Source organism: Microtus oregoni, unplaced genomic scaffold (genome assembly GCF_018167655.1).
Source record: "Microtus oregoni isolate MIOR12 unplaced genomic scaffold, Mior012 000030F_ref0000283, whole genome shotgun sequence".
NCBI lineage: Eukaryota > Metazoa > Chordata > Mammalia > Rodentia > Cricetidae > Microtus > Microtus oregoni.
Window position 1 is genome coordinate 26,834,898 of NW_024543089.1, and position 9,812 is coordinate 26,844,709.

Here is a 9,812-nt window from a genome sequence, read left to right on the forward strand (position 1 = left end):
AGGGACCTTGAAACACCATAGAGTTGTGGCAATAAACATGGCTTAGGCTAGTAACTCTGCCATGAAGCTAGACTCTCAGATAAAAGCTAAGGAATGTGCTGGATCCTGCCGTCAAAGCCACAGCTTTAAACCTAGCCACATTGCTTAGCAAATTAAAGTCACATATGGTCAGAAAAAGAGAGATATACAAAAAAAAAAAAAAGATAGAGTCAGTGAAGAAAACCACTAAATGATTTGCAGAGTGTAGACTTGAGAGAGAAAAGAAAAAAGGATAAAGTCCTTAAAATAAAGAAGAAAGAGAGTAGTTGGGTGTGGTGGCATACACCTTTAATCCCAACACTTGGGAGACAGGCAGGCAGACCTCTGTGAGTTCAAGATGTGGTGGCACACATGTTTAATATCAGCACTTTGGAGGCAGAGGCAGGCAGATCTCTGTGAGTTCAAAGACAAACTGGTCCACAGAGTGAGTTCCAGGACAAAAAAAATATACAAAGAGAAACCCTGTCTCAATAAGCCAAAAATTAAAAATAAAATAAACAGAAGTTAAAATAAAACCATGTAGAGATGAAAAATACACAGAGAGTCTGAATACTGTGTTATTGTATTTTCGTTAAATTATTTGATTACTGAGGAAGGAGCAAAAGCTGCTAAAAGACATTTGATTTTAAATGCTGCTGGAATAATCTAATATGTTTATATGAATATACATATACATTATATATATATATATATTAAAATGCTTTAACTTTAAATTTTAAGTCAAAAGATATGTTACTTTGGAGAAGACGTTTTGCTTTTGTTTCCACAGGGAAAGAGGGGCTGTGGATTCATTCTGCATTAAGGTTTGACCAAGGAAGATTCTCTGAAGAAATTCTAATAGGAGCAGATGGTTCATATTTCATCCAACTATTCATAGGCCCTTTGTTGGAGTTTCCTCTGAGTTCTGCATCCAGAAAAATTTCAAGAATGCTGGCAAAGATAATCAGCCTTCACAGTATTGTCCAATCAAGAGTTGACCAAAATCTTACATTTTCTTTAGTTCCCCATAAGATTATAAGCACTCCCAATCAGCAGGAAGTAGCCTGGAAAACTATGTCCACACTCCCAAAACATGGATTATGAATGTTTGCCTTTGTTTAGAATGTTGGTTACAAGTTGTTATGAATAATGCTCAATAGAAAAGCTAAACAAAGGGGATTCAATTCAGAGTTCTTGTTTAAAAAAAGGGGGAAGCTCTGTGGGACGATGGTCGGTACCTTATCAATTGTATTTTAATAAAATGCTGATTGGCCAGTAGCCAGGCAGGAAGTATAGGCAGGGCAAAGAGAATTATGGGAAAAGGGTAGTTTCAATCTGCAGTCATGATCCAGATGCAGAAGAAACAAGATGTGTCTACCTTGCCAAATAAGATACCGAGCCATGTGGCTAACATAGACAAGATTAATGAGCTAATATAAGATGTAAGAATTAGTTAATAAGAAAAGCCTGAGCTACTAGGCCAACCAGTTTATAATTAATGCAGACCTCTGTGTGATTCTTTGGGACTTAACGACTGCAGGAACTGGGCAGGACAGAAACCTCTGTCAACACCAGTTTACTGCAGAAGGCCTTCTTTCAGTAAGCTGTAATTGGCATTACAAAGAAAAAAGAATTTGCTTTCCTTTACTTGAACCTCATCATTCCTCCACTGACAGGTACTCTGATAACAATAACAAAAGAATCATCTTCAGGACTCTGCATCTTCACATAATTTGAAGAAAAAAACAAGTCAAAGTAATTATCTAAGTTATCTAATTATCTTTGCTGTCCCAAAAACTCTTGAGAATTTATTTATTTTAAACCTGCTGAATCATAAAAATCATATTATGTATAGCAGAATGCATCATGGAAACAAAGTCATCAGACATATTTACACATCAGATTCATAAGCAGAGGGTTACAGGAAACATAATTCATTTTTTAAATACATTGACCCTGAATGATTAAGGTAAATTATTATTATTATTATTATTATTATTATTATTATTTTGTATTTTCTAGACAGGGTTTCTCCATAGTTTTTTGGTTCCTAGATCTTGCAAATTATTTTTATAAATTATACAATACTTGAATGTTGGAAGATCCTGCTGCTTAAGGATACAGTCTACCATTGCCAGACAGCTCCCTAAGCTAGGCACAAAATGGAAGACTCCTTCCCACCAGCAGAGTCTTCCTACTCTCTGCCTTACCTCATTTGGAATCTGTCACTGAGCTTGGATGCCTGACTTTTAAACATGAACTTTGACACAGATGCCTGAAAACACTCTCCCTTGGCTGCCCTTATTAGGTGTTGCGCTCCAGTCTGTTTGATGGGACAACTGCTACCAAATGCAAATGAAGCATACTGTGATCTATCCCTCTCCTATATATTGATCTTACTATGGAATAACGTTGAGCTTTCTCACTGAAGCTGACTCCCAGAAAGCTATTTCTGTCGTATTTACAGTTGTCTTAACACTGTTTCCCACTTCTGTTCCCTTTTTCCTCATAGCCTGGTGGCCAACACTCATGGGGAAAAGAGAGACCCCACTTGAAACTATCCAAGATTGGGGATTAGCAATGTCCTGTTTTTGGAGACTTGATAATGAGGAAATGGGAGGGGGTTACCAGTATATATCTGGACATGATTCATTTTAAACTTCAGTTGAAAGACAGATAGTTGATCTGCTGCTTTTCTTGGTATGAAGTTATGTGCTTTAAAAGTTATGTACTTCTGAAATCTATGCAACTTGGTATCTTCAAGACAATCATTATTCTGGGGAGTGTTAACCTATTGTGGTTAAATTTGAAATGTAATCTAAAGACTTAACTAAGATAAGGATCAGGTCATTTTACCTACTATTATATCTATTCTTTCAGTTAAGTAACAGCATGAGTCTATGATTGTATTTGTGAACTCATTTGAAACAGGAATATATTTATTTAATTACTTAGACAAATGAAAAAATACTAAATTGTTCTGAATATATAAACTCACTTTAATTCATATGAAAAGCATAAGTTATAATGCTCTGGACTCACAGACTGATTTGACATATGAAAGTGACATTTGGGCAGTGGTGGCGCACACCTTTAATCCCAGCATTTGGGAGGCAGAGGCAGGCGGATCTCTGTGAGTTCGAGGCCAGCCTGGTCTACAAGAACTAGTGCCAGGACAGGCTCCAAAGCTACAGAGAAACCCAGTCTCAAAAAACTTAAAAAAAAAAAAAAGAAAGTGACATTGTACTGAGTCAACTCAGCATCAAAATATAGTTACTCTATAATAAAAATATATTCCCTTATCAATAAAAAAGACTGTGGCAATACATGATGATGAACATATGTCTTACATACAGAGACTGGAAATTCTTTTTGTTGTTGTTAAGGTATTATTTTTAATTTTTTTTTTACTGAATCTTTAGGTATTTCACATCATACACTCAATCCTACTCATTTTTTTTTTGTCTTTCCATATAGACATTCCACCCTTGTAATTTCTACCCCCAAAATTGAAGAAACAAACAAATATCTCATTAACCCCTCTGGGCAACAACCTGCTCCTCTATCAATCACAATGCTCTGTGCATACACCATTCCACTGCTCCTCTATCAACCACAATGCTCTGTGCATACACCATTCCACTCTCCTCCCTTTCCCACATCTCTATCTGGCAGTTGTTTGTCATTTATTGTTACAGTGGCATTGGAAGTGGCAGTGCTACCAAGTGAACCCTTTTGACATTGTGCTACAATGTCAATACAGGATGATCATAGATACTCTTGGATATCCTGTTGTTGCCCTTGATTGTGAGAGATCCTGCAGCTATGGATCTATTGGGCTGGCCCACTGGCTTACACCAGCAAATCCTAAGTAGGAAAAATGTTGAAGTAGACCAATGAAAAGTTTTGGTTCTGGGCCTGGGTGGTAGTTGAGCTGGTCAGCCTGCCAAATTTCCTAGCCTCTGGGGCCAGCTCTCCAGCATCCCAGGGCAAGGGATGGGGCCAGTTCCAAGTCACGGGACAAGACCAGCTCTCCTAAACACATACACTAGTATGTAGAGAGAAGGGACTAGTTCTCAGCACCCACACCTCCAGGACCAAATCTCCAAGGAGGGACAGGATGGGCTTTCCAGTACCTATGCCATGAGGGCCAACTCTCCCAAACCCATGTAACCACTAGTACTTCCAAGTGTTGTCTGGTGCGTGGCAGAGCCAACTCAGGGTGTCCCTTGGATGTTGACATGATTTTTGGCTGTAGTAAAATCCCCACATATCTCCATCACTTTCAGTGATAGAACTGATTACTGGCATCAAAACAGACACTGGCTGCATCAAGACCATGGACACCTATTAGTACCTAGGCTACAGCAGGGCACCAGGCAGAGTCAGGGGACCAGATGACTGAGCAGGGCTCTTATATCAGGGTCTTGCTCAACACTATGCTGCCTCTACTTTCACCTCATATCATGGTACACAGCTCAGCTTCTCTTTTGCTCCCATCTCTCCATGGCATACTTACTTCTTTCTCTTCCATCTCTCCTCTGCACACTTGCTTGCTTCTTTCTGTTGTGCCCCTAGGCAAAACCAATGTGAAATTCTTAATAAACTAAAATAGCTAAATAAAGATAGAATCATAGTGGCTGAGAAATATATAAACTTTATACTAACATATTGTTTTACTCTGGATGTGTTCCTGTAAAATAAGCACCTATGAACTGAAAGCTGTGAGTCATGGAAAGAAAGATTTCTAAACTCTGAAAAAAGGTTACAAAGATATTATCTATGTGTTTTATTCTATCAAATGAAGTGAATTTAAGAAGACTAATGCATTTAGAGGTCTATGTTGTATATTTCTACCGAGTTCAACCACTTGTAGTTTTCTGAATTAATAAAGCATTTCTCAGGAGGGCATTGTGGTTAATTTTCATGGTTGACCCAATAGAATTTGAAATAACTAGGAGACACAGCCTTGTATGAGGTTATTTCCAGAGACATTAAAATACTGATGGAAGACCCACCATGAAAGTGGGAGGCATGGTCTTAAGGGGAGGGATCAAAACTCAGGTGTGACTTGAGCATCAGCATTCAGGAGTTTGTTTCCCCACACTGGTAACTATCATCTACTCTCTTGCACATCTGCCATCATGTTTTTCTGCCATAAAGGACTATACCCTCAATAAGCGAGACAAAACAGATCACTTTATTCCTGTAGTTGTTGTTTGTTTGATACATGGTCACAGGAATGAGAAAAAAAAATCTAATACCAAGAATATCATCTGTCAATATTATGCATTCCCTTGTGGAGTCGTATGGTAGATCATATACCTTAATACCCTTTATTTTATTAATAATATTCATCACAAATACCTTACCTCCATTTTTCATTTCTTCTCTTTCCATTAAGTATTTAAAATGTAAAAATAATAAAAAGGGCAAATATTGGAGAATACTGTATATTAGCTATTCCTACATTTAAAACTTTTAGAAACCAGGGATTGTTTTTTCAATGCTTCTTTTGCAAATGTTACACTAAAATTAACTTACTGTTTAAGAACAGATCTAGAATTTCTTAAAGGTATAAAAGTGGTTTAAGGTCAGGGTATTAAGTAGAGTACAGTACACATAATATATATTTGATTTCAAAGAAATAGTTATCAGGGTGTCTAAGTTCCTAAGTATATTTCTGTAGGGACAAATGTCTAATTTTTCTTTTTCTGAAATAAAATTTGAGAAATAACTTAGAATTAATTTTATCCATTATACATGATGTGGGGTTTCATAAAAACTTTTTCTTTCAAGTATATCCTTTGACCATTTCCAGTCCTCATATTCTCCTTCTTTTCCCCTCTACATTCATGATATTTTTTCTTCTGTTCCTCTGATTATGATTCTATCTGCCTATCTATCTGCCTATCTATATCTATCTATCTATCTATCTATCTATCTATCTCTATCTATCTATCTATCTATCTATCTATCTATCTATCTATCATCTATCTATCTATCTACCTATCATCCATCTATCATCTATCTATCTATCTATCATCTATCTATCTATCTATCTATCTATCTATCTATCTATCTATCTATCGAAATATCATCTATCTATATAAATATCATCTACCTATCTATCTATCCATCTATCTATCATCTACCTACCTACCTACCTACCTACCTATCTCTCTGCCTATCTATCTATCTATCTATCTATCTATCTATCTATCTATCGTCTATCTATCTTTAGATTGATCTATAATATGTGGTTTATTATGACTTTATCTCTCTACTAAAACATAAAATCTACAAAACAAAAAAAAATCATGTGCTATTTGTTTTTTTTTTAAATCTGGTTTCTTATGCTTATTAGAAAGACCTCCAGAGGCATCCATTTTCCAGTCAATGACATAACTTCCAGCTAATTTTAGCAAATAAAAATATCTTGTAACTATTATTTAGTGATTGATGTGGCACGTGCTTCTTTACTTTAGATTCTCTGTTGTTTTATTTCCAGTGTTATTTTCAGAGGAGATTCACATTTTGAACCAATACATATTTAATATCACACATTATACAGGCTACATTTGCTGAGTTGAGGAGAATTTTTTGAGGAAAATATTGGATTGTTATTTACATGAGAAGTCTGTATAGGAAAGTATGATTACTATCCATTAAAACTGAGTTAAAGTCTTCTATCAAATGTCAGACCTCAGGGTGGGCCTAGCATTTCTCGAACATAAAAATTCAGAAATATTTTTACAAAAAATAAAAATAAGAAAGCATTTTTCTTTTTTTTTTCTTTCCCAGGATTTCTCTCTTTGCCACTCTCTTAAGTGATAGGCCTAAGGGCTTTTCATGTATTCTAATATAATAATCTTCATATACTTTGAATCAAACATGATGTTATGCTGTGTATTACTGACCTACATAAAATAGGTATTTATACATTACTGAGTTATATCTCTAACTTAAACAACATACATTTTATTGACATTTAATTTTTATTTAGAGTAAACTTTAGAGAAAATAACTTTTTCCAAACAAAAATTAAAGGCAATAGAAAAAACTTGCTTTTATTTTAAGGACTAAGAAAACAACTCAAAAGATTTTAGTGGGAGATAAATACAGCTAGATACACATTACAAAATTCATGGTATTAATACTAGATGAGGAATGGAGGATGTGAGAGTAGCATTCAACCAGTAACTCATTAAGAAACTGTCATTATTTTGCCTTTGATACACATATGGGATTTCTACAGCATTAAGAGTACCTTGTGGGGCTGTAGGTGTGACATAGTTGTGTGTGTCTTGTCTAATTTTTATGAGGACCAGAGACCCATTCCTCAAATTACCAAGACAACAACTAAAATGACAACTAAAACAACAACATAAAATGACATTTTTCTTGAATTAATCAGTTATTTCTAGAGGCACTGGTGATGAAAATGAAAAAAAAAATAACAATGGTGGTTCAATGGCTATGTAAAGTAACGAATATTTGCTAAAGGAAAACAATATGGCCCACTTACCTATGTGTATGTTATATAAAATGACTCAATTTGACCAGCTAATTGTTACAAAGTTGTAGAGAAAGTTCAGCTGGTAAAGTGCTCACAAGAAAATATGAGGACTAATTTCAATCCCTAGAACCTATGTGAGAAGCTGGGCATGGAGACTTACATTGCAATTTTAATTCTGGGAAATAGAGACAGGCAGAGCCCGTGGACTCACTGACTATCCAGTTTACCCCACTTGACAACCTCCAGAGTAGTCAGCATCATGTCTCAAAAAGCTAGGCAGGCGGTGTCTGAGAACAATAGCAGATAATGATGTATGTTCTCCTGTGCACATGAAATCATGAATGAATGGATATACATATAGACACAAAAGTAAATGATTTGTCTGTGTGGAAGATTCAAATAATAGAAAAAGGAGAGGCAGGGCTCAATCATCCAATCCCTTATACATGTGATCACTGTCCTGAGAGTGCAGATAGTCTGGGAGAGAGTGACAATAAAGAAATTTTCATAGTGTATATACACATATCTTTTCTTTCTTTTCTTCAGGGTATTCATCAGAATCCACAGGAAGACTGAGGGCAAGAAGCATCCTTGCCTGAACATAGAAGATATACTTTCAGGAAGGATGACATTCAAAGTTTTCTAAAGCTGAGGGATCATTTGGCTGTTTAGATTTCTGTGGGAATGTTGGGAAAATCATTTTGCACTCTAGTACAGTTTAGTCTTAACTCCATGTTTTCCCTTAAGTACTCTTTTATTACTTCTTTGAAAATTTTGTACAATTAGTATGATTTCTATTGCTGATCATGAGAGAAAAAATTGAGAGGAAAGAGTTTATTTCAGTTTATAGTTGAGGATGTCTTGAAAGGAGGACAAGGCAAGGGATCAAGAGGCAAAGACTGAAGCAGTCTAGACCACAGAGGAATCCTGCTTCCTGGCTTGTTCAGTCTGACTTTCTGTATATGCCAGGATCTCTGTCTAGGGATTGCACCCACCACGCAAAACTGTGCCCTTTCACATCAATCATTAATCAAGATAATGTGCCACAGGCTTGCCTAAGGTCATTATTATGGGATTATTTTCTTAATTGAGTTTTCCTCTTCTTGGATAATTATACCTTGTGTCAAGTTGCCAAAAAATAAAGTAAAAGAAAGAAAGGAAGGAAAGAAGGAAGAAAGAAAGGAAGGAAACAAGGAAGGAAGGAAGGAAGGAAGGAAGGAAAAAAAGAAACAACACAATATTTTTACTTTCTCTTTCCTTGGGGGATCATGGTACAGCTTGAGGTGCACAGGACACAGGAGTAGCAGGAACTCAAAGTAGTCATTGTTTGGTTCCACGATGACAATCTCCAGGTACACTGAAAGTGATGGAGGAAGGTCATTGGCTAATAAAGGAACTGCCTTGGCCCATTTTATTGGTTAGAAGATAGGTGGGAGGAGTAAACAGAACAGAACGCTGGGAGGAAGAGGAAGTGAGCTCAGACTCCACAGCTCTCCTCTCGCGAGCAGACGCCTCAGAGAGATGCCATGCCCCGCTCCCGGGCAGACACATGCCATGAAGCTCCGACCCAGGATGGACTAGGCTAGAATCTTCCAGGTAAGACCGGTTCTCACAGGTTATTAGAGATGGGTTGATTGGGATATCAGAATTAGCCAGTAAGGGCTAGAGCTAAAAGGGCCAAGTGGTGCTTAAATGAATACAGTTTGTGTGTTGTTATTTCGGGGCATAAGCCCCTATTACTACACTGAAAGTACCCATTCAAGTACCTCAACAACCAGTGTCACAACAAGACACCTAGGGCCAGGACCAGGCATGGATCATAACAGCCTTATGCTATGCCCCCTAAAGGACACAGAACTTCTAGGGCTGCCAACAGAAGCAACAGGTATGTCCAACTTATGGGGATGGAACTACAGATATATGGTTTTCCTGCAAGGAATCACGGTAGCAGACTAGGAAGAACACCCAGTCTGGATCCTGGGGAAGGGTAGGAAGAGATGTAATGTGAGAACCATGTAAATTGGATTTGGAAATCCAGTGGGACTTTTTGCTGTATAGTTTCCTCACGAATATTTTCTAGCTAATAATCTTGCAAAAATATCCTTAGTTGGAAATGAGGTGATAAGTTCAATGATTAAATAAAAATTTTGTTTGTAATAACTATCAGAAGAATATTTACACAAATATGTATATGTTTTCCAGATATCTTAAAAAATTATTATTTTGAAAAAAACATTTGCATGGTTTAAGTACTATAAATAATTTAAGACTATAG